A 26,721-nucleotide genomic window follows, 5' to 3' on the forward strand; every position below is an offset into this window, starting at 1 on the left:
TGGCCCCTTTCTGGTGAGCTATTCCGCTTAGACAAGCCAAGTGAACGGGAAAGGAAGAAACAGATTTTGCCTAGGATAGTAGTCCATAGAGAAGAACATCACTTTAACCTTATCCAATAGGTAACGAAGCCAACAGGCCTATAGTGATTTATGAAGCAAGCTTGGGTAACTCTATGATGAAAGAAAGCATGTCGTGATCTATGAAGTAAATTAGAAAAAAAATAAAGGCTTTTATAACCAGATGTCCCAACTAATCAAAGCACAATTGAAAATAGCTACATTATTCTAGGCACAATCTAGAAATCCCAAAAAAACCAAAGTTAAATCAATGAAGTGAACCATTCTGATCAGTTATGTGCTAAGAAAAACTCAAATTTCTCCAATCTGACCAACACCCAAAAGGGTCAAAAAACCAAAATCTCAAGTCAAGGCCTCTATCAGTAGAAACTACCAACTAAAAAAATTGAAGTAAAGATCCAATCATAGTGAGCCCAAAGCATATCTTGAAGACCACTTTCAAGAGTCAAACATAGAGTGAGTAATGACTCTTACTACAAGAGCCAGCTCTCCAATGGGTATTGTGTGTCAGTAATAGAGAAGTTCCCCTTAATTTTCAGTAACAACAACACCCCTGGTACTGCAACAGTTATGAATGCCGACAATAATCAATGTCAGTATAGAAAAACCCCATTCAACATGCAGTCCAACATCCAAAAGTCTTCTAGGGAAGAACCAAGCTATTCATTCAAATCATTCAAACCAGCCAATCGAAGTACCCACCCAATCATATACCCTAAGCCAAAAATTTTCCAAAAGCATCAGTTAATAGTCAAAAAATGATGCACATGCTTAGTCTTAAAGCAACTAGGAAATAACTGTTGGAATTAGGGTTGCAGAGAAACACACACATCTTGGAGAAGACGAAGGAAGCTCAAGGCACACAATAGAGAGTGTGTTACTTAGTGTGCAATGGAAAGATAGATAGCCCTAGAGTGATGGTCGTATATACAATGCACGGGGGAAAAAACCTCCTAAAGAGGGAAAAAATGCCCCGGCGGTCCTAGTGTGTTCACACACATCACTACCACATGTATATGGTAACAAATCCCCCCTGGAGTGATGCGGTGAACGAGAGCTGGCACATGAGTAAAGGGAAGTGCCATGCCCTGAGGACATGATCAGTCCACAAAGGGGAGTAAGCCCAAATCTTTGTGGAAAGCTTCAAGCTTCTCACGAGACAATGCCTTTGTGAAAAGATCTGCAAGGTTGTCCTGTGTTGGCACATAAGCCAAGCTGATCTCTCCTGCTGAGAGCCTCTCCGTGACATAGTGGTAATGCACCTCAATGTGCTTTGTGCGAGCGTGAAAAACTGGGTTCCTCGCAACTGCTAATGCGCTCTGACTGTCAGTGTAGATAGTGTTGGCAGTGTCCTGTCCAACACCCAAATCAGCCATAAGGCGTCTGAGCCATACACACTCAACCGTAGCTGTGAAGACTACCCTATACTCAGCCTCACAACTCAAAGTGGCCACATTAGGTTGCTTCTTGCTCAACCATGATATACATGAACTGCCAAGCATGAAACAAAAACCACTTGTGGACACTCGCGTGTCAAAACAACCAGCCCAGTCTGAGTCCGAAAAAGCATGTAAGTCTGGTGGCAATGATCCCCCCTTGGGATAAAACAAAGCCAAGATGTAAAGTGCCACTAAGGTAGCGGAAAATCCTCTTGACAGCCTGACAATGCTTAGACCCTGGACTATGCATAAATCTACTGACTTGTGAGACTGCAAACTGAATATCCGGTCTCGTGTTGCATACATAAATGAGGTAGCCAACAACAGTTTGGTAAAGATTGACATCAACAGAATTGCCAGCATCATGTAGACTCAACTTCAAAACTGTTTCCATGGGAGTGGCAATAGGTTTGCAATCCTCAAGTCCAAACTTACATAGCAATGTCTCTATGTAACTTTTCTGACACAAGGCAATACCACCATCACACTGCTGATACTGTATACCCAAGTAATGATGCAACAGCCCCAAATCTTTCATCTTGAAAGTAGCATTCAAATCAGCCTTAAATTCAGCAATATGTCTCTCATTTGGTCCAATGATCAACAAGTCATCAACATAAAGAACCACCATGAGAAGTACATCACCCTCACGCTTTACATACAATGTGCTTTCTGTTGGACTGTTACGAAAGCCTTGTTTGACCAAATGAGTGTCAGTTTTCTCATACCAAGCACAAGGAGATTGCTTCAACCCATACAAAGCCTTGTTACATTTGCGCACTTTGTCCTCTTGTCCTTTTATGACAAAACCACGAGGCTGCGTTACATAAACTTCCTCAAATATGTCACCATTCAAGAAAGCAGTAACAATGTCAGATTGATGTACATCCCAACCAAAATGAGCTGCCAATGAACATAGAAAACGTACATTAGTCATACGACAAGTGGGAGCAAAAGTCTCTTCATAATCTATGCCTTTTTGCTGTGCATAACCTTTTGCAACAAGTTGAGCCTTATGGCGATTGATCTCACCATCCGGCTTGCGTTTCAACTTGTAAACCCACTTCGTACCAATGGCCTTTTTGCCAGGAGGCAAATCACATAAAGTCCATGTGTCATTTTCTATAAGTGCATCATATTCTGATTGCATGGCAGCCATCCAATTTTCTGAATTCTGTGCTTCATCAAAAGACAGAGGCTCCTCAACATCATGTAAGCTAGACACAGCCAAAGCATAACAATCCGATGAATAAGATGCATGGCGAGAGCCTGAACGAGTATGACTAGACAAAGGTGCATCCAATTTACTATCACGCAAAGTGTGCACCAGCCATTTTGGCATACCTCTAGCCTGCTCATTTTCAGCCCTTTCCTCATCAAGTACATCATGTACATTTGCATTAGTAATAGGCTGATCTAAAACATTTTCAGAAACCCCCATAGGCTGTACATTTGCCTCATTGGAACTTACATTCGTATTTCCACCACTGAAAAGAGGGAACAAAGCGTCATAAATGTCCTGTGAGCTTACATTACTGTCTCTAGCACATGACAGCAAGGGCTGAACAGAATCTTCCACAAACACTACATCCTGAGAAACCAGAATACGTTTTGTTTGCGGATGATACAACCTGTAACCTTTGCTTTTAACACTATAACCAACAAAAATACATTTGACAGCCTTATCATCCAATTTTCTGCGCTGCACTTGTGTCACAAAAGCATATGCCAAACAGCCAAAAACACGCATGTGCTTAATAGAAGGCTTTCTATCATGCCATGCTTCATATGGAGTAATAGACTGCAAAGCTTTCGTAGGACACCTGTTAAGTACATAAGTGGCACACATGATGGCCTCAAGCCAAAAAGAATGCGGCAAAGCTTGACTTTTGACCATACATCATACCTGTTTTTCCTCTCAGCAACACCATTTTGTTGAGGTGTATAAGGCACTGTACATTGGTGTTTTATCCCACGACTAGCCAAAAATGCATTAAATTCATGAGACATATACTCCCCCCCTCGATCGGAACGGAGGGTGCCCATAGTACATTTCGAGACATTTTCATCCATAGCCAAATTTTTTTTGAAGCACATAAAAACTTCGGACTTCGCTTTAAGCGGAAATACCCATGCATGCCTGGAGTAATCATCAATGAAAGTCACGAAGTACAGGTAATTGCCCAAGGACGGAGTTTGCATGGGCCCACAAACATCACTATGCACAAGCTGCAACCTGCATGTGGCCCGAACTGAACCATCCTTTGGAAATTTAGAACGCTGCATCTTACCCAAAATACAGCCTTCACAAACACGTTTGACAAGTGCTTCAAGAGGCGGCAAAGAAGCAACCATATCAGATTTCTGCAAACGCAGCAAACTGGAAAAATTCAGATGACCAAAACGTGCATGCTAAAGTTTTGCATCTGAAATAGCCCTTGAATCTGCAACAGCATTTGCAAAATTTTGTCCACACTTGTCATACAAAGTGAGCTTATACAGCCCACAGCACAAAAGGCCAGATGCAACAATTTCATCACCAAAATTGAGATCATGAACTGTACATCTATCATCCACAAATTTGACTACAAGTCCAAGTCTAGCAAGTGCGGATGCAGACAAGAGATTCTTCTTGATCCCAGGTACATAAAGTGCATGAACAAGTGTGAAGGAACTGCCATTAGCAGTAGTGAGCACAATCTTTCCAACTCCCTGAACTGGATAAGAGGCATTGTTGGCACAAGTGACTGAATTCCCATGAGGGACATGTTAGGAAATAAGACGTAGCTAAATAGATAATTGAGTAGATTACTTAATGGAGAGAGACAGATTTATATACACGAGATTATAGAGTAGAGAGAGAGAGAGAGAGAGTACACACGATATACGTGGTTCCCCCAATGTGGGCTACGTCCACGGGAAAGCAGCCACTCAATGGCTTTAGTACTTCAAAACAAGAAGTAGTTTACAAAGGGATTATACCCTTAATGGAGCTCCCGCCTTGCTTCACTCTCACCACCTCACACTCACCTTGTTGCATCGACTTCACACTATGAAATGTGTGTAGAAATGGCCTCCTTTTATAGGCCAAAAGGGCTGCCCTCTCTTATGAGAGACAGCCATGTGTAGCCGCCCTTGTGCGAATAAGTTCAAATCGAACCCTCCAATCCGCCCGTGTGTGGCCGCCCTTGAGAAGACAAGTCCGCTTTTGAATTCGGCCACCGGCCACCGGCCATTGACTTCCGACCACCGGCCATCGGCCACCGGCCAACCGACCGGTTGTTTTCCGACCACTTTCCAGCCGCCGTCCCGCCATAATATTCCGGCGAATCTTGTCCCTGATTCTTGTCCGTGAAAAATTTGGTTTCCGGTGAGCGATTTTCCTTCACGCACGATGGCTTCTCCTCATAATGGGGGCCTTACAAATGTGCGCTTTTACCACAGAAAATTACAAGGGTAAATCAGGCTCCATACTTAACAGGACAGACTCGAGAGAGGTAAACATTTCACGATGTGAGGTAATGTGCTTTGTAGCACCACTGTTGAAATACCACACATGTGAATCTGCAGCAACTGACAAGCATGCATCATGGACAACACGATTTTAAGTGCACTCTGTGCTAAACACCCATTCTGCATCAACATCAGCAACACAGTATCCTTTTACAGAAGACTCAACAATGGCTGCATTTGTAGTGGAACCAGCATTTGCAGTGGAACCACCCTCTTTCTTCTTAGCCTCTTTGGACTTCAACTTGGGACACGACTTGATCAAGTGATCATTGGCTTTACAATAATGGCAACGCATCTTCTTTTTGCCTTTATCACCAGAATTTCCAGACGAATTGCTGCCAACAGAAGCATTAGGAACATAATTTTTGCCACTCGCAGCTGAACCATAAGAAGTGGCTGCATTACTGTTACCACCCTTTCTTTGAGAAGCAATAAAAGCCTGTTCAACTGCACGCTGCCTAATCCTGTTTTTTTTGGAAAGTGACTCTTGCAATAGCAATGTGCATAATGCATCAAACTTGACAACTTCAGGATTTCCTTGGGTCATCAGTCTCCAAGTACTAGCAAAAGTCTGGTAGGAATCTGGTAAGGCATCAAGAACAGTCTGCACAAGGGAACTGTCTGAAATGACTTCACCTGCAGAAATAAGCTGCTCATTGATATCCTTGACACTAGCTAGGAAAGTGTCCATATCATCTTCCTCATGCATAATCTTCGACTCCAGCTCTTTATGCAGTAAAGCAATTTTAGCCTCATTGCGGCTTCCATAAAGACCGGCCAAAATATCCCAAGCCTGTTTTGCAGATTTTGCTGAACGGATGTGAGGAACAATGGTGCGCTTCACAGACAACGTAATCAATGCATGAGCCTGCGCATCCTTAACATCCCAACGAGCTTGTTCTGCCGTAGGCAAAACAACTCTAACAGCAGCAATCCTTGCAACAAGACCTGCAACATCCTCAACATCGCCTACATCCTCAGAACCAGGACGTACATCAATGCCCTGCACAATGTTCTAGACACATTTTGACAGAAGAACATGTTGCATCATATAAGCCCACATAGGGTAGTCGTCCCCATCCAACCTGTCCTCAGCAGCAACTGAGGACAGCCATGGTAAATGCTGCACCTGATGTGAAAACTGCCCGAAAATAGGAGAAATGGAGCGGGAACAACCTGTGCTATATAGCACAAACCGTAGAAGACTATAAGGAACCTGTTATGCAAAAAACGGCATTGACAGAAATTTTGCACAAAATGACGAAATAGCCTGTGCAGTACTGCCTATAGTGGAAACGGAGGCCGAAATGAGCCCAAATCAAAATTCTGAGCAGACCGAGCTCTACGAGTAGACCCAAAATATTTTTCGACCTGCGAACGCTTGCCAAAGCTCACTGAGATCGGAGAAAGTGAGCAGGCGTGTGCTAGAGCAGCTGGCGACTAAGCCCGAGAGGACGTGACCTGCTCTGATACCAATTGTTGGAATTAGGGTTGCAGAGGAACACACACAGCTTGGAGAAGATGAAGGAAGCTCAAGGTTCACAATAGAGAGTGTGTTACTTAGTGTGAAATGGAAAGATAGATAGCCCTAGAGTGATGGTCGTATATACAATGCACGTGGGAAAAAACCTCCTAAAGAGGGAAAAAATGTCCCGGCGGTCCTAGTGTGTTCACACACATCAGTACCACATGTATATGGTAACATGCATTTTTAGTGGAACCAACATTTGCAGTGGAACCACCCTCTTTCTTCTTAGCCTCTTTGGCCTTCAACTTAGGACACGACTTGATCAAGTGATCATTGGCTATACAATAATGGCAACGCATCTTGTTTTTGCCCTTATCACCAGAATTTCCAGAAGAATTGCTGCTAGCAGAAGCATTAGGAACATAATTTTTGCCACTCGCAGCTGAACCATAAGAAGTGGCTGCATTGCTGTTACCACCCTTTCTTTGAGAAGCAATAAAAGCCTGTTCAACTACACGCTGTCTAGTCCTGTTTTTTCTGGAAAGTGACTCTTGCAACAGCAATGTGCATAATGCATCAAACTTGACAACTTCTGGATTTCCTTGGGTCATAAGTCTCCAAGTACTAGCAAAAGTTTGGTAAGAATCTAGTAAGGCATCAAGAACAGTCTGCACAAGGGAACTGTCTAAAATAACTTCACCTGCAGAAATAAGTTTCTCATTGATATCCTTGACACTAGCAAGGAAAGTGTCCATATCATCTTCCTCATGCATAATCTTCGACTCCAGCTCTTTATGCAGTAAAGCAATTTTAGCCTCATTGCGGCTTCCATAAAGACCGGCCAAAATATCCCAAGTCTGTTTTGCACATTTTGCTGAACGGATGTGAGGAACAATGGTTGCCTTCACAAACAACACAATCAATGCATGAGCCTGCGCATCCTTAACATCCCAACGAGCTTGTTCTGCCGTAGGCAAAACAACTCTAACAGCAGCAATCCTTGCAGCAAGACCTGCAATATCCTCAACATCGCCTACATCCTCAGAACCAGGACGTACATCAATGCCATACACAATGTTCCCTTTGACACAAGAACATGTTGCATCATATAAGCCCACATAGGGTAGTTGTCCCCATCCAACCTGTCCTCAACAGCAAACATCTTGAACACATCTGTGTTGTTGTTGTCAGCCATGGTAAATGCTGCACCTGATGTGAAAACTGCCCGAAAATAGGAGAAACGGAGCGGGAACAACACGTGCTATATAGCACAAACCATAGAAGACTAAGGCACCTGTTGTGCAGAAAATGGCACTGACATAAATACTGCACAAAATGACGAAATAGCCTGTGCAATACTGCCTGTAGTGGAAACGGAGGCCGAAATGAGCCCAAATCTTTGAAATGGAGAACCTGTGAAATAGAGCATTTCCAATAAATGTTCAAAGTACCCGAGGAACTAGACTAATGTATAGCCAAACACTTTTCCATTCTCTCTCTCTCTCTCTCTCTCTCTCTCTCTCTCTCTCTCTCTCAAACAAAAAAACGGAAACAAAAACAAAACCAAGTCTAAGTGAGGGAACACAAATCCCTCCTCTGCATATGTGAAGGTTGAAGGAAAACATGCAAAGTTGTAGCCCAATATCTTGCCAGCTTAAAAGCAAGGGGCGAGATGTAGAGGGGGGCTCCTTGAAGGGGGTATTGAAGCCACACGTCCACGATGAGGCAAATCATAGCCTATAAAGGGGAGCCCATTGAAGGGGTATTGAATCCATGTACCACCCAAGGCAAAAGACATCACGTTGTACACAGATGGGGAAAGGAATTTTTAGAAGAATCAAGGGAGATAAATAGGTACTAGAGCATCATGATGAGGGCAAGATGCAATAACTCAGGTATCACAACCAAATTGAAAGCTCGATTCACGCCAAGAAATGAAGCAAAATTTAGTGATTGTCTTATTAAGGGGTACATTCCATTGGGCAAGCAACCCTTAAGGGTTAAGGTGTAAAGCACATCATCCCAGCTAAGAATCCTGTTTAAAATCAAGGAGACCACTCGTTCATTAATTATCAAAGCATCATAAGGCCACTCCAACCAAAGATAGAAAGTATAAGGTAAAGACTAATGGTGATTACTAACCATTACATCCATAAATTAGATTACAGGGTAAAGAATCATGGTGATCTCATCATGACATTATATTAATCAGCACCCTTATGCATACCATGAGCCAAACTCACCCATAGAGGACATGTAAAGTAACTATCCAAGGTAATCACTCACCAAATAGATTGCTATCAACTACATCAATGGTTTAATTATAGGTGTGTGTAACTAGATGTAGCAATCAAAGTCGTGGTGTGTGTGTGTGTGTGTGTGTGTGTGTGTGTGTGTGTGTGTTTGAAATTGAAAATCCCATCTTTCAGAACCATATACTGATAAACTTGAATACTACTTGCAAAAGTACATTGTGTATTGAAGAAAATATAGCAAAATTTCTTGATACAAAGTACATTACAAGATACTTCGATACATGACAAAGTAGAAGTTAAAGCCGGAACTCCTACCAGATGAGAGCAGGGATCTTTACCTGCCAACCAACCACAAGTACATAATTAATTTGCACTAAATGGGTGATAGGTATATCAAGCAATCCCCACTGCTTGTTATTGCTGTCACACCCTGGACCCCAACCATACTCCTAATCATAACTTATGTTTTCTTTTCCTCGTCAAAAGGAAAACTTATGCTTGTTATTGCTGTCACAAGCAATAACTTATGCTTGTTATTGCTGTCACACCCTGGACCCCAACCATACTCCTAATCATAACTTATATTTAGTTTGGCATAAGGGAAACATATGTATGCACTCAAAATAGTACAGATTTTGGTACCTGAATCGCATTTGTCGTTGCCATTTGTATTCTTGCAAATACGATTATCACAAAAATAGGAAGTGAGCACGCATGTGTATATATTGCTTTACATTAATACGTTTATTATGGAGAAACAACAATATACATAGGTTTTTATGCCTAGCACACAGTGCATGCTCTGTCTCAGCTACATTATTCATAAGTAATATGGTATGCTGAGTGTATGTACCTATGTGTAGCTTGTAAAATATCTCAAAAGACCTTGTTTTACCTTGTTGTGTTGCACAATTAATCAATCTAATTTGTGTATCTAGCTTCCAGCACTTCTTCTTTGGCTTGGAGCGTATTTCGTGAGCAGTCGTATCCCGCCATGCAGGGCTTTCTGCTTGTGCTTGCGCTGCCACTTGTGAGGAGATGGCGATGAAGGTTACGCCAGTGTATGACTTATATACCGTGTGTGTGTGTGTGTGTGTGTGTTAGCGTTGCAAAAATCGCGACAGCTTTTGCTCTGTATGTGATATGTTGTGAAGGCGAGTCTGTGACTAAACCCATTTGCACTGCATGATTTTATACGCATTGCTAGCTTGCGGTGTTGTTTAAGGCTATATGCAGTATTGGTTGCGGGTGCCTTTAAGGCCATATGCAGCCTAATCTTGCCAGTGCTGGCATCCAGTGTCACCCATCTTTATTTAGAGATCTAGCACATTAGGGCCAATTTGGAAGAAAAAAGGGCTTTGTAAGGATCTAAAAAGGGGCAACCTAAAAAACACCATGAAGATCTTACCAAAACTATTTAGCATGGGTACTCATTGGATAGAGCTCTTCAAGCGCCACCCATGGACCATTTGAGCACTAAATTTGGAGTTTATATGCAAAAGTTATGGCTAAAATAGTGCAAAAGATTCCAAAAGCAAGTGAAGGAGATCTTGACACGTGTACAAAAGTGCCATAATTTCGGAAATGTGGCTCGTCCTTGACCCTTAGATCAAGAATAGAGAAACCCTAAACAACCCTTATTTCATCCAAATTGGCTCTAATGACATTGCCAATTTGACTTCCCTTTAAAATTTAAAATTTTATCATCTTTGTAAAAAGGTTTGAAATACTATCAAGTTTAGAACATGATATAGGCGAAGTAAAAAAACTTTTTTATATACACATGCCGGCTATCGTAAAAAGAATTGTGTATTGCCACTGCATTGGTAGTTCACTTGGGTCTATGTACCCATTGATGTGACTGTACCCAATTCTTGATATGGTTTGGGAATAATACATGTTCCTGAAAAAGTTGTCCGTGTACTAACAACGCATATATATATTTTTGTGCCAGTGTATCCATTGCTCAAGTGCTAAAAGAACCTCTTGTTTAGGATTTCCATATTTGATGCTAGTGAAAACTTGATTTATTCAAAGTTTTGTCCATGCTTCTGAAGAATTCCAAACAGATTGCACACTAAATTACAAGAGGGTTTTTCCATGCCAAAAAATAAGAAGGAAGAAAAAAGGAGGGTTTTTTTGGCTTTAAAATCCATCATTACGTCCTGCTTTCGAGTCATCCGTCCTTCTATCATTCTTCTGCTAGTGAGGTTGTCACCTGTGCCACGTTTAGTGGATTAGTAGAAGCTTGTTTACAACAACTTGCATCTATTTTTCAATGGTATTGTGTAAGCATGTGTTAGTGTGTGGTTTTGTGTGCATAATACCACGAGGTGTTGACATATATTGTGTTCCATACACTGTGCGTGTGTGTGTGTAGCTGTTAAACTAAATAAATAACACACCAATTGAACAAGATGTTCAAAAGACGACTGGCTAAAGATGTCAAGGCAAAGATATGCACAAAAACAATTTAGTCTTTGAATCAAAACTGTACAATATAGTAAGAATGAAGTATCATTCCAAAGGAATTTGTACAAAGGGAAACTATCCCGATTGCAGCATCAAATGCTTCCAAAGTCGGGCTGCAGCAAGTTAAAACTTTTTTAAGCCAAGATAAAATTCTCACCTGCATCCATATAGTCAAGACAACAGATATGTTAGACTTGGCTACGTATGGCAGGCTTCAAAGAATCTATCAGTTGTTATCCATGTTAAAATTTAAAAAAAAAGTTTACTAGCTACTGTCCTGCATATTTAAAATCTCGAGGATTTTACATCATCATTTTTTTTCCAGTTACTCATATATTTAGCACTAATAATGTGCAAAATGTCAACTAATCCATATCTTTTGTAAAAAGCTTAGTTAAGTAGTTTTATCCTGAAAATGTGTTCCGATGTCGAGCCCTTCAGAGCCAGAAACAATTAGGATTATCATTTGACCAAGCTAGCCTTATCCAGAGACTAGGTAAAAACCAGAAAGAGTGTTTTATAGATCACGCCCGCCAGTTCAAAATCTGTAATAGGCATGTTTACCCAAAAACATATATTAAAGTATCCAAACAAAATAATCATCAGTAGCAGTTTAATTGTCCAAGTATTTCCAGCATTGTCTTTTTTCCATTTTGGTAGTAAAACCAGTAGTGCTACCAAGATTTCAATATCGGATTAACTAAGGTTATCAAATACCCAAATAAAAACCTGATGCCACTAACTTAACCAATAATATGCAACAGGTAATGCAGTTTTTTAATTCCTATGATCAGTTTCCTTTTGAGACTACAGTAAGAGTTGAACCATCAGTTTAGAGAAATAAAAGCCAGAGAAGTAACAGCCAGGGTCACAGTAACATTACATCTTATAAGTTCGAATTATAGTCCACTCCCCTCTACCAGTCAAAAACAGAGCAGTAGATCAAAGTAGGATTCGGTATGCAATACTCAAGAAAGCAACCATAAAGTTAACTCGAGTTACTGCCAAAAATTTTAAATATCGAGCAATACTTGTATCGGGAATCTATTTATATCTGCTATACTTCAGCCCAGTAGGCAGAGGATAAGTCAGTACCCAGAAAAAGAAGCCCAAACACCATGATATACTGATGTGAACCAATCTGAAAAAAACCAGTGTACCCTTTTGCAATTTCCTTTAGATTAAGCCTGCATATGTAACTTCCAAGTATGACCAGCTAGTCCAGGCCCATTATAAGCTCCCACCCCTTTTTTTTAAACTAACAGGTAAAGAGGCTAAACTTCATTCCATATTGATGTGGTCATAATTGTACCAAGAAATGGCAGCCAAAACACAACCTGAGGATCTGTATAGTGTCAAACCAGATACGGCTATCACCCAAGTTTAAGCTGAAGACACAAGTCTGTGCAAAAAATCAGTTAGACCAGGCCAGATCTATATTTTTTTGCAATTTTTGTTACTAGTTTTATCAGAATATGGTAGCATTTCAGTAACCAAAACAAACCATGCAAAGCCAGCACCACCACCAGGCAATCAGCCCATATGCTCACCATCTGGTTCTTTAAAAAAAAAAAAAAGTGTTAGATGTCATATTCTAGCTCAGTAGTAGAGGATCAATCAAGAAGCCAAACAACAATCTATACTGATATGAAATATACCAAAATTATACCAGAAATTTGAGACCAAAAGAAGCAGTTGGTGGCCAGTAACCAGGCAGTAAAGTCAATCAGTGGGCAAAATTTTACAGATTTCTACATTCAGTGAGCAGAACTGGAAGTCAAATTCTTTCACTATGCCAAGGTAAGAAAACCTGTCATCACCAGCACCATCACCAGGTTTCAGTTAGTACCAGATAAGGAAGCCCAAACCAGTACCATTACCAGAGTTAATGCATACCCAACACCATTACTCGTTATTTATTGTCAACTTTTATGCAATCAGTACCAGTCAAGCATGCAAAGAGAAAGCTCCTTTGCCAATGTGAGAAGATAAAAGAATCCAAAAACAACAAGTTTTTTCAATAAGGTTCTTATTAAATTCCTGTTTTATAGTCAGATATCAAAGCATGAGTTTATGAGATTTAACGAAACCTGTGAGCAGTCGCCATGCCAAGTAAATTTCCAAGCAACTAAGGAAGACCAAGCCTAAGTGAGGGGAGAAAACACCCTCACATTTCGTAGTGGACGAGGCAGGGGTGCACTCCGAGAGATGCTCATTAGAGGTGGTGCCGCGGCCGCCTAGCCTTGATGAGTATACGAGGTAATCTGGGTAGGATTCTATTTATGAGTGGGAGGTAGGGAAGCCAAGGCACGCAGCTTTCCATCAGAGCGGGGCAATGATACAGCATGAAAGTCGTGACACCATGATAAAAACCTAAAACAGTGAAAGCCGCCCAGGTTTTTGAGGGGCTAGACATTAGGTTTTTAGCTTTAAAAACTAAAACTTTAGGGAATAGTATCCATAGGGTAGCCAACACAAGATGTTGGGAAGGATTTAATTTTATGGTAAACTCTAATATCAACCAATGTGATAACAAATCAAGCATTGTACAGCATAGGGTAATCCCTTACCCGGCCCAACAGCTCAATTTAACTGCTTGAGCTTAGACAATGATTCGGAGTATAGTCTACCACCCCCTCCAAATGAGGTGCTAGAGCCACCACAACCCCAAAGCAGTAATTTAGCATGTAAAACATAAGGTAAAATCCCCTAAAGCCACAATAGAACATCAACCGAGCCCCATAGATGCTATCTAGTTCAGAAGTCATGACCAAGTGTGTGTGTGTGTGTGTATAGCTATGGTCAGCTGATGTGACACAGTGTGTGTGTGTGTGTGTGTGTGTGTGTGGCCCTCCCCCATCCCTGAGAAAAGGTGCACTTGGTGGAGGATAGGCCACCAAGTGGACCTATCCTCTACCAATTCTATGTTTTAGGGTATTGATGGTAAATCTAATGCTAGGAGATTTATTTCCTTCAATGAAGTTAGTAATACATGTAACAATCTTATCTTTTTTGAAACCATTATCTTCAAACATAGAAATAAGCTTATTTCAATCCGTTACCGCATATGACTCTTGAGATGCATTGTATAGTATGGGAAGCACTTGTGATATGCATACACTATATGCCATCTTTTTTGGTCTATTACTGGCTGCATTTATAAATGGATGTTGGGACACGGTAATTTGTCTTTTTTCCATGTAGTGTAGGTAACGTACTGCCCTTCCATTGGTTCACATAATTGGATATGTGTATTCAAATATGTAGCTTGGTTTTCCTTGTGTGTAGCTTTTATCCCAATAATGTCTAAAGGGTAAATAGTAAAGGGGTCCTCATAGGACAATGGTTTTTTGTGGTTTAAACATTGTAAAATAAAGGGATTATTAGCAAATAACAAATCATCCATATATCTCCATGTATATAAGAAAGCTTTCATTATATCATAACGTGCAAGGCGAGATAATTATTTTTATGTATTCCATCTCAAACCATGCCAAATACAAATTACACCATAGTGGAGAGCAATTGTACCCCATTGGTATATCTTTTTCTTATCGATAAATATGTTTGCCTAATTTGGTAAAGCAATTATCAAGAACAAATTCATTAATATTGTGTAAATATTCAAATGTCCAGAAAACTTCATTTTTCCTTTTGGTAAGCACAATCTGCTTAAGCCAATATATTTCATATTTTTTATGAGTTTAATAATGTTATCTAGTACTTCAAGCAATCCATGTTTGCCTTTATGAGGTATAGCCTCATAGCACGATGTTACATTAAATGAATGAATGCTTGTGATATGTTTAGGTAAGACGAGATAATTCTTTTTATGTATGCTATCTCAAACCATGCCAAATACAAATTACACCATAGTGGAGAGAAATTGTACCCCATTGGTATACTTTTTTCTTGTCCATAAACATGTTTGCCTAATTTGGTAAAGCAATTATCAAGGACAAATTCATTAATATTGTGTAAATATTCAAATGTCCAGACAACTTCATTTTCCTTTTTGGTAAGCACAATCTGCTTTAGCCAAGATATTTCATATTTTTTATGAGTGTAATAATGTTATCTAATACTTTAAGCAATCCATGTTTGCCTTTATGAGGTATAGCCTCATAGCACGATGCTACATCAAATGAATGAATGTTTGTGATATGTTTAGGTAAGTTTATCAAAAAATCATATTGATTATTGATCATCCAATATCCATTGGTTTGTGTCCCAGAAAATTTTTGTAAGCTTTTATGTATTATTTCAGTGTACTCTATAAATCCCTGTTTTACTCCTTTCAGTAATTTAGTGATTATGGTTGTAGCAAGAGTAAATACACAGTTATGCGCATTAGTGATACATCTAAAATCCATTTTATGGATTTTAAAATTTTCCATAAGATATGGGAGTGAATATTCTAATGGTGTCTCTAATCGGATTTCCTTGGTATAACAACCTATGGCTTGACATATTTCATCTTCACTGGAGGAGAGAAGACAAAATTCATGGGTTTCTAATCTTCTTCTTGCTGCCATTTGTATGAGTTTTTTACATATGAATGCCGAGGTTTGTGCTGATTTATCTAGTCCACAAATAAATAAGTATTGTAAGATGTATTGAATTTCATCCATTAGGTCTGTGTTTTTGTACCATGGAGTTTGATTTTGCCTATGATAAGGGAATTTCTGGGAAAAGGTCTCATTAACCATACTTTGGATATAATTGTAATGAGATTTACTATTTTCACATCCTAAAATGGTGCATAAAGTCTTCCATACCTTGCTAAGTTCGCTTACTATTGACATAGGGTTTACAGGTACTAATGGAATGTGGTTTAAACCTTTCCTGATAAATTCTTGGAAGATTTTGTGCCTAGCTATGTTATAATATGTGGTGATTACATGTTTTCCGAAGGGTTCTAAGTTAACTAAAAATTTAGAAAATCGTTCATAAGTTAAGCACCCACATGGTTGTGTTTCATCAAACTCTTGGGCAAACACCGAATTTGGTTTGTAAAGAGTATGGTTTAGGTTATTGGTATACTTCCAACCGAAACTTATCCTCATTTTTTCTAAATCATTACTAATGTGAAAATCATAAATTTGTTGCAAAACAATATATGAATAAATCTTCCATGCATCCGACTATTGCGTTCAAGATGTAGTAAACCATTATTTCTGATACTAAGTGAGTGTACTTGGTCTTCAGAATTTGAGTATTCAAGTGCCTTGGGAGTATCTCCATAGTCTTCCGATCCTCTGAATTGCCTTGGTTTCTTGCTTGTTGATGCCATAGTGCTTGGTGTGTGTGTGATCTTCTTTAATTGTTCCTACCTTTTGGAGGTTTGAGTAAGGTTTCAATTGTGTTGGATACTGGAGTGTTGTGTAGCTTTTGAAGAAGTGGCATCCCTGGTGTGTATAGTACCAGCCCTTTAGCTGCTTATAGCATATACTCATGAAACTGATAGTAAATGATTATAGCGTGCCTTGATTCTATTGGGAATGAGGCTACCCAACCTATAAAGGCATACACGTGTGCCGGTCCTGATGAAAATTGAAAGAATCTTGGTAGATTCTAAAACACATACCATAAAAATTGGTCAAACCAAATGATTGAAGAGGAACAATTGGAATTTGGATCAGTTCTTTTGCACTGGCATTTGAGGAAGGGTCGATAAGAATTCCAACAGTTTCTCAAACCTTTTTTGATCCTTTGCTCTATCCATAAGAGATAGTCCCTTGGTGCGAGCAATGATTGCGGAGTTTGGACATTTCTTACCATCCACATCGGATAATTTGACCTGCTTGAGCTTGAAGAGAACATCTTGTGATAAGAGATGTTTAGCATGTAATGCAAGGGTTTTGCATTGCTCTACAATGTCCGTAGGTATGCTACAAAGCAAAACTAGAGAGGAAATTGTAAAAGGTGCCTGATGGTTCAATATTTCATAGTCCCAGAGCTTGTGATCAAGTCAGATAGCATCCAATTCCACTTGCCTGGCTGGTAATAGTGGGATAACTTCTGAAAAGAGTTTAGAAACTGCTCTTTCTGGGGATAGACTGTTTGCATTCGATAAAAAGTTGAGTGCTTCTTTCTCTTCTTCTTCAAGAAGGTCAAGATCTAGAAGGGGATTGATAACTTTTTTTGAGTGCTTAATTTCTATGGGGACAGCAGGGAGGTTATTGATGAAATACAACTTGTTCACGATAGAGGGTAGAGAAGTGAAATAAAAATCAAGATCTGAGCTATCTTGTGCATCAATAATGGGTAATTTGGCTAGGAAGGCACTAAATGCCTCCAAAAGTTTATCCTTCTCTTTTTCAGAAAGAATTAGTAGAGAGAGCCAGTCATTGACTGAGGCCGTGTTTAAGATAGATAGAGAGTGGGCCATTATAGCTTGTTTCTCAAAATCAAGCAATTTTTTGTGGAATTCCACCCCTTTGAAACAAGAAATAATACATTAGGTACCAATTGGTGGGATTAGAATGTCTTCTTCTATACCATATCCCAAACGGGTGAGAGATGAAATCCAAAAATCTTGAATCAATCACCAAAAAATTCGAATTATACTCGTACCAGTATTAAGCATACTCATTCCAGTATTAAGTCTTCTTAGTATATAATGGATACCCGACCAAAGGTATCTTGGGAAATGTTGTGTGTGTTTGAATTTAAAAATCCCATCTTTCAGAACCATATATTGATAAACTTAAATACTGCTTGCAAAAGTACATTGTGTATTGAACAAAATATAGAATAATTTCTTGATAAAAAGTACATTAAAATATACTTCGATACATGACACAATAGGAGTTAAAGCCGGAACTCCTAGCAGATGAGAGCAGGGATCTTTACCTGCCAACCAACCACAAGTACAATTAATTAGAATTAATTTGCACTAAATGGGTGACAGGTATACCAAGCAATCCCCATTGCTTGTTATTATTGTCACACCCTGGACCCCAACCATACTCCTAATCATAACTTATGTTTTCTTTTGCTCATCTATGTAAGTACGGTCGATTACGGTCTATGAAAGTTTTTAAGGGTTTACACGACTTGGAGATAGGGTCTCTAATTGCTATTGGCTTGCTTCTCTTTTTCTCTTTATGTGCTGCCATGAGCTTGTCCCGAATCTATTGTAGCTTAAATATATCTCGAGTGATGCTCATCCTAGCTGTCTGCTTGTACTCCTGTTTGTCAATGATGGTTACATACATGAGGTTAATATTCTTACATGCTATACTTGATGTTGTCTTAAATGCACCCCTATCTCTATGGTATGTACAGTCATCTTTCCAATCTATTTTTTTCTAAATATATTAAATTTGTGAAAATTTTGGCAGCATTTTGTTTGTAAAACCATTCTTTTTCCAAACAAGACCGTCGTGCATAATGACAATTTCCTCACAGGAGGTTGTCATACACCCTCTTTTTTTATGTTTCAACCTTTTTGTCTACCATGGTACATATACCTAAGTGCTTTAAAAAACTAAAGTGTTACTATCTTGTGTTGTTATGTATTTATATCCTAACTTGCAAAACTTTCGGCAGCATTTCCTTTGTATTATTACTATTTTTTCAAAAAAACCAGTAAGTACACTTTGTATCTGTTTATCCTCACATGAGGTTTTTGTAGCCCACATGCCATATCTTAATTACTTACTTCTACTACTTTTTGTTCAAAGGATCTGACATTGCTACTTCTAGAAACTTTTTACATTTAGGGAAACATATGTATGTACTCAAAACAGTACGGATTTTGGTATCTGAACTGCATTTGTCGTTGCCATTTGTATTCCTGCAAATACGATTATCACAAAGCGGCTTCCCCTTCGTTTACTGTATCAAAACTACTCCAAAACGGGTTCCCAAACACAATAATTTGTTCAATACTATGCTTTCTTTTTAAAAAAACTATATGTACAATATGCATATGCTTATATGTACTTGAATATATCTTACTTTTTTGGTGAGTTTCCTCGTATGGTTGTTCTACAAAAATAGGAAGTGAGCACGCATGTGTATATATTGCTTTACATTAATACGTTTATTATGGAGAAACAACAATATACAGAGGTTTTTATGCCTAGCACACAGTTCATGCTCTGTCTCAGCTACATTATTCATAAGTAATATGGTATGCTAAGTGTATGTACCTATGTGTATTTAGCTTGTAAAATATCTCAGAAAACCTTGTTTTACCTTGCTGTGTTGGGCAACTAAGCAATCTGATTTGTGTATCTGGCTTCCAGTGCTTCTTCCTTGCCTTGGAGTGTATTCCATGAGCAGTCGTATCCCGCCCCGCAGGGCTTTCTGCTTGTGCTTGCGCTGCCACTTGTGATGAGATGGCGATGAAGGTTACGCTAGTGTATGGGTTATGTACCGTGTGTGTGTGTGTGTGTGTGTGTGTGTGTGTGTGTGTGTGTGTGTGTGTGCACTGTAGAATTGTTGTGTGTGTGTGTGTGTGAGTGGGTGTGTTAGCGTTCCAAAAATCACCACAGCTTTCCCTCCGTATGCGATATTGTGTGAAGGTGAGTCTGTGACTAAACCCATTTGCACTGCATGCTTTTATACGCATTGCTAGCTTGCGATGCTGTTTAAGACTATATGCATCATTGGTTGTGGTGCCTTGAAGGCCATATGCAACCTAATCTTGCAAGCGCTGGCATCCGGTGTCACCCACTTTTATTTAGAGAGCTAGCACATTGCCAATTTGGCTTCCCTTTAATATTTAAAATTTTATTATCTTTGTAAAAAGGTTTGAAATGCTATCAAGTTTAGAACATGATATAGGCGAAGTAAAAAAACTTTTTTATATACACGTGCGGGGTATAGTAAAAAGAATTGTGTATTGCCACTGCGTCGGTAGTTCACTTGGGTCTATGTACCCATTGATGTGAATTATTTGGGAATATTTTCATGTTCCTGAAAAAAACTGTCCGTGTACTAACAACGCATATTTTTTTTTTCTTCCAGTGTATCCATCACTCAAGTGCTATATCATGTTTAGAACATGATATAGGCGAAGTAAAAAAACTTGTTTATATACACATGCTGGGTATCGTAAAAAGAATTGTGAATTGCCACTGCATCGGTAGTTCACTTGGGTCTTTGTACCCATTGATGTGAATATACCCAATTATTGATATGGTTTGGGAATAATTCATGTTCCTGAAAGAAACCGTCGGTGTACTAACAACGCATATATATATATATTTTGCCAGTGTATCCATCGCTCAAGTGCTAAAAGAACCTCTTGTTTTCTAGGATTTCCATATTTGATGCTAGTGAAAACTTGATTTATTCAAGGTTTTGTACATGCTTCTGGAGAATTCCAAACAGATTGCACACTCAATTACAAGAGGGTTTTTCCATGCCGAAAAATAAGAAGGAAGAAAAAAGGAGGGGTTTTTTGGCTTTAAAATCCATCATTACGTCCTGCTTTGGAGTCATCCATCCTTCTATCATTCTTGTGAGGTTGTTGCCTATGCCATGTTTAGAGGATTGGTAAAAGCTTGTTTACAACAACTTGCATCTTTTTTTAAAATGGTATTATCTAAGCATGTGTTAGTGTGTGGTTGTGTGTGCATAATACCACGGCATGTTGACATATACTGTGTTCCATACACTAGTGTGTGTGTGTGTGTGGCCGTCCCCCATCCCTGAGAAAAGGGTGCACTTGGTGGAGGATAGGCCACCAAGTGGACCTATCCTCTACCAATTCTATTGATGGTAAATCTAATGCCAAGAAATTTATTTCCTTCAATGAAGTTAGTAATACATGTAGCAATCTTCTCTTTTTTGAAACCATTATCTTCAAACATAGAAATAAGCTTATTTCAATCGGTTACCGCATATGACTCTTAAGATTCATTGTATAGTATGGGAAGCACCTGTGATATACATACATTATATGCCATCTTTTTTGGTCTATTACTGGCTGCATGTATGAATGATACGTTGGGACACGGTAATTTGTCTTTTTTCCATGCAGTGTAGGTAACATACTGCCCTTCCATTGGTTCACATAATTGGATATGTGTATTCAAATATGTAGCTTGGTTTTCCTTGTGTGTAGCTTTTATCCCAATAATGTCTAAAGGGTAAATAGTAAAGGGGTCCTCATGGGACAATGGTTTTTTGTGGTTTAAACATTGTAAAATAAAGGGATTATTAGGAAATAACAAATCATCCATATATCTCCATGAATATAAGAAAGCTTTCATTATATCATAACGTGCAAGACGAGATAATTTTTTTTATGTATTCTATCTCAAACCATGCCAAATACAAATTATACCATAGTGGAGAGAAATTGTACCCCATTGGTATACCTTTTTCTTATCGATAAATATGTTTGTTTAATTTGGTAAAGCAATTATCAAGGACAAATTCATTAATATTGTGTAAATATTCAAATGTCCACACAACTTCATTTTTCTTTTTGGTAAGCACAATCTGCTTGGCCAAGATATTTTATATTTTTAATGAGTTTAATAATGTTATCTAGTACTTCAAGCAATCCATGTTTGCCTTTATGAGGTATAGCCTCATTGCACGATGTTACATCAAATGAATGTTTGTGATATGTTTAGGTAAGACAAGACATTTTTTTTTTAATTCTATCTCAAACCATGCCAAATACAATTTACACCATAGTGGAGAGCAATTGTACCCCATTGGTATACCTTTTTCTTATCGATAAATATGTTTGCCTAATTTGGTAAAGCAATTATCAAGGACAAATTCATTAATATTGTGTAAATATTCAAATGTCCAGACAACTTCATTTTTCTTTTTGGTAAGTACAATCTGCTTCAGCCAAGATATTTCATATTTTTTATGAGTTTAATAATGTTATCTAGTACTTCAAGCAATCCACGTTTGCCTTTATGAGGTAAAGCCTCATAGCACGATGTTACATCAAATGAATGAATGTTTGTGATATGTTTAGGTAAGTTTATCATAAAATCATATTGATTATTGATCATCCAATATCCATTGGTTTGTGTCCCAAAAAAAAATTGTAGGTTTTTATGTATGATTTCAGTGTACTCTATAAATCCCTGTATTACTCCTTTGAGTAATTTAGTGATCATGGTTGTAGCAGGAGTAAATACACAGTTATGTGCATTAGTGATCCATCTAAAATCCATTGTATGGATTTTAAAATTTTCCATAAGATATGGGAGTGAATATTCCAATGGTGTCTCTAACCCGATTTCTTGGGTATAAGAGCCTATGGCTTGACATATTTCATCTTCTTTGCAGGAGAGATGCCAGAATTCATGGGTTTCTAATCTTCTTCTTGCTGCCATTTGTATGGGTTTTTTACATATGAATGTCGGGGTTTGTGCTGATTTTTCTAGTCCACAAATAAATAAGTATTGTAAGATGTATTGAATTTCATCCATTAGGTCTGTGTTTTTGTGCCATGGAGTTTGATTTTGCCTATGATAAGGGAATTTATGGGAAAAGGTCTCATTGACCAGACTTCGGATATAATTGTAATGAGCTTTACAATTTTCACATCCTAAAATGGTGCATAAAGTCTTCCATACCTTGCTAAGTTCGCTTACTATTGACATAGGGTTTACAGGTACTAATGGAATGTGGTTTAAACCTTTCCTGATAAATTCTTGGAAGATTTTGTGCCTAGCTATGTTATAATCTATGGTGATTACATGTTTTCTGAAGGGTCCTAAGTTAACTAAAAATTTAGAAAATCATTTATGAGTTAAGCACCCACATGGCTGTGTTTCATCAAACTCTTGGGCAAACACCGAATTTGGTTCGTAAGGAGTATGGTTTAGGTTATTGGTATACTTGCAACCGAAACATATCCTGATTTTTTCTAAATAATTATTGATGTGAAAATCATTAATCATTGTTTGAAAAAAAGTTTAGGGTTGATTAGAGAAGTGATTAGAGAAGCTTTGTATTGTAACGATCAAAGTCAAGCCCTTTAAATAGTAGAACCAAAACCTACTCTATAAGGGATAGTATTTGAAAGTCAGTAAACTAGGAGTATTTAAACCTAGTAGTAAGAAGTAGAGACCAAAACAAATCAAGGTCATCAAATGCAACTCCAGCAAGCTCGGTTGTCAAGAACCATCAAAAACCATATTTCAACAAAGCCATAATGGAATTCCTCCAAGGCTCATCATGCTTGATCAAAATTGTCATGCCAAAAGATGATTGCAAGATAGGAAAAAAAAAGGGAAAACATTATACTGTGTGTGAAGATCCAGCGTCACCTTGAGTGAGGAACCTTATACATGAAGCTAAAAAACTACCATTGAAAATTCAACTAAACAAGGGAAAATTTTGTATCCAGCTAGAGTAAGCATCTATAAAGGATTTCCCTTAGAATTCAAGTAAGAGTTGAAGAATCAACCATAGATAAAGCTGGCCCCTTTTTGGTGAGCTATTCCTCTTAGACAAGCCAAGTGAATGGGAAAGGAAGAAACAGATTCTTCCTAGGATAGTAGTCCATAGAGAAGAACATCACTTTAACCTTATCCAATAGGTAACGAAGCAAGCTTGGGTAACTCTATGATGAAAGCAAGCATGTAGTGATCTATGAAGTAAGTTAGAAAAAAAATAAAGGCTTTTATAACCAGTTGTCCCAACTAATCAAAGCCAGGCCAAGAACTAAAAGATTCTATTAGAAGTAACACCCATCACAAGCAAGCCCCATAATCCAAAATAGTCCTTGAGTATCACCTCAGCAAAACAGACTAATGTATATCCATAGTCCTCGGCCATAGATTTTCCCAATGAACTTGTGCTTCAACAAAAATCCAGGCTTAAAACACAAGTAGTCACCCTAATTGAACAAAATCAGATATGAGACAAATTGAACTTGTGTGTTTGCAACATAGCTCTTTTTCTTTTTCAGCATGATTCCTTCATTCCACTATTTACAAAAATATCAAGAATAAACATCTAGCATATCAGTCATGCCAAGTGGTTAAAGCACTCAACCAATCAAGAGCTAGTACCCTTCCAAAAGCCTCATAAAACCACACTCGCACAACACTTGAAAATTTCTCAAATTGAGATTTGAGGGAAATATAGAACCTGTGAAATAGAGCATTTCCAATAAATCTTCAAAGTACCCGAGGAACTAGACTAATGTATAGCCAAACACTTTTCCATTCTCTCTCTCTCTCTTTCTCTCTCTCTCTCTCTCTCTCTCTCTCTCTCTCTCTCTCTCTCTCTCTCTCTCTCTCTCTCTCTCAAACAAAAAAACAATAACAAAAACAAAACCAAGTCTAAGTAAGGGAACACAAATCCCTCACCTACATATGTGAAGGTTGAAGGAAAACATGCAGAATTGTAGCCCAGTATCTTGCAATCTTCAAAGCAAGGGGCCAGATGTAGAGGGGGGCTCCTTGAAGGGGGTATTGAAGTCACACGTCCACGATGAGGCAAATCATAGCCTATAAAGGGGAGCCCATTGAAGGGGCATTGAATCCATGTACCACCCAAGGCAAAAGACATCACATTGTACACAGATGGGAAAAGGAATTTGTAGAAGAATCAAGGGATACAACCAAATTGAAAGCTCGATTCACGCCAGGAAATGAAGAAAAATTTAGTGATTGTCTTATTAAGGGGTACATTCCATTGGGCAAGCAACCCTTAAGGGTTAAGGTGTAAAGCACATCATCCCAGCTAAGAATCCTCTTTAAAATCAAGGAGACCACTCGTTCATTTATTATCAAAGCATCATAAGGCCACTCCAACTAAAGATAGCGAGTATAAGGTAAAGACTAATGGTGATTACTAACCATTACATCCATAGATTAGATTACAGGGTAAAGAATCATGGTGATCTCATCACGACATTATATTCATCAGCACCCTTATGCATACCATGAGCCAGACTCACCCATAGAGGACATGTAAAGTAACTATCCAAGGTAATCACTCACCAAATAGATAGCTATCAACTATATTAGTGGATTAATTATAGGTGTGTGTAACTAGATGTAGCAATCAATGTCATAAAATCTAATATCTAACCAACCCAAATGATTTTCTCATATTAAATTGATCACTTAATGTGGGAGAATAAATGGGAACAAGTGTTAAGATATAGATATGTGCTTATAGATCTATCTCAACACGGGGCCAATAGTAAAGGGGCCCAAATGGGAGATGGTCTATCAAGAGCAAGGCTAACCAATGGAGCATAAGACCTTAGGGTTAGCTTCATTGAAGACCTCTTAGGTAAGCTAGGGCTGAGCTTGAGGTGGGAACCCGGCCCAAGCTCGAGGTGCTTGACCTGCTTGAGGTGCTTGTCGTGCTTGAGGTGTTTGTCCTGCTTGAGGTGCTTGATTAAGGTGCTTGAGGTGCTTGACTTACTCCATGCTTGAGGTGCTTGACTTGCTACATGATTAAGGTGCTTGAGGTTCCTTGAGATGCTTGCCTGAGATGCTTGTGGGAACACCCCCTAGTCCAAGTGCTTTGTCATGCTTGATGACTAAGGTGCTTGAGCTCCTAAAGTCAAAAGCATCCCTACAAGAGGGGGGGCGAGCCCTTTTCCTAGGGATTAGAGAGAGAACACACACTCACACTCACAAGGGAAGCCCCAGCTTGAAGAGGCAGCAAGGACACATGTCGGGTCCCTACCCATGTTACCTTCATGTGTTGCTTGAAGCCTATTGGCTAGGCTTCAAAGGGGTCCAATGATAAATTACTTGAATTATCTAATTGTTTTTGCATTTATCAAGTCCTCTCTCTCAAAGGGGAAAGGGGGACACTTGTCCCAAGGCTACCCATGTTGCTTGTAATGGCTCCTGCTTGTGATTGGCTAGGCCTGGAGGGGTCCAATGAGCTTCAAGCATGAGCTACAAGGGGGGGTCGACCCAAGCAAGCTAGGGGGGTGCTTAGGGGGTATACTCACCCACACACACTCACAAACACTCTCATTGTGTACTATGCAAAGTGCAAGAGCTCCCTCTCCTTCTCCAAGCAAGTAGAGGTTGAGAGCCTACACCAACACTCTTGGCTATGGAGTGCAAATCCAACCAAGAGCCATGCTTCAATGCTTAAGCTTGCCATCTCCTTCTTCTTCATTACTATGCTATTATGTATGCTAGCAACAAGAGTATGATAAGTGAGGAACTGATTCTTTCTCCTACGAAATGTTTCTTCTTCCTCTTCCCTACCCTCATTCCCTGCTAGCTCTCTCCACCTTCGAAGGTGTTTGAGGTCTTGGGACTGAGGCTTGGGATAGTTAAAGCTTTCTTCAAGTTTATGTTATGTTTGTGATGCATGAAGCCTTCCATCTTCATGGCATCACCTAGGTCACAAGGAACACAAAGACTGTATTGTAACAAGTCTCTCTTTATGGGAGAAATCATAATACAAATGCCTATTGGAGGGGGGACCGGCTCCACATAAATCCGGTCCTCAACTGTTGTCATGTTCTCTAAACTCTCTCTCTTGCAAAAGTATTGTCTATGCCAAGTTAACTAGTTGC

This window comes from Adiantum capillus-veneris, chromosome 30, assembly GCF_014529385.1.
Source record: "Adiantum capillus-veneris isolate H3 chromosome 30, ASM1452938v2, whole genome shotgun sequence".
Taxonomy (NCBI): Eukaryota; Viridiplantae; Streptophyta; class Polypodiopsida; order Polypodiales; family Pteridaceae; genus Adiantum; species Adiantum capillus-veneris.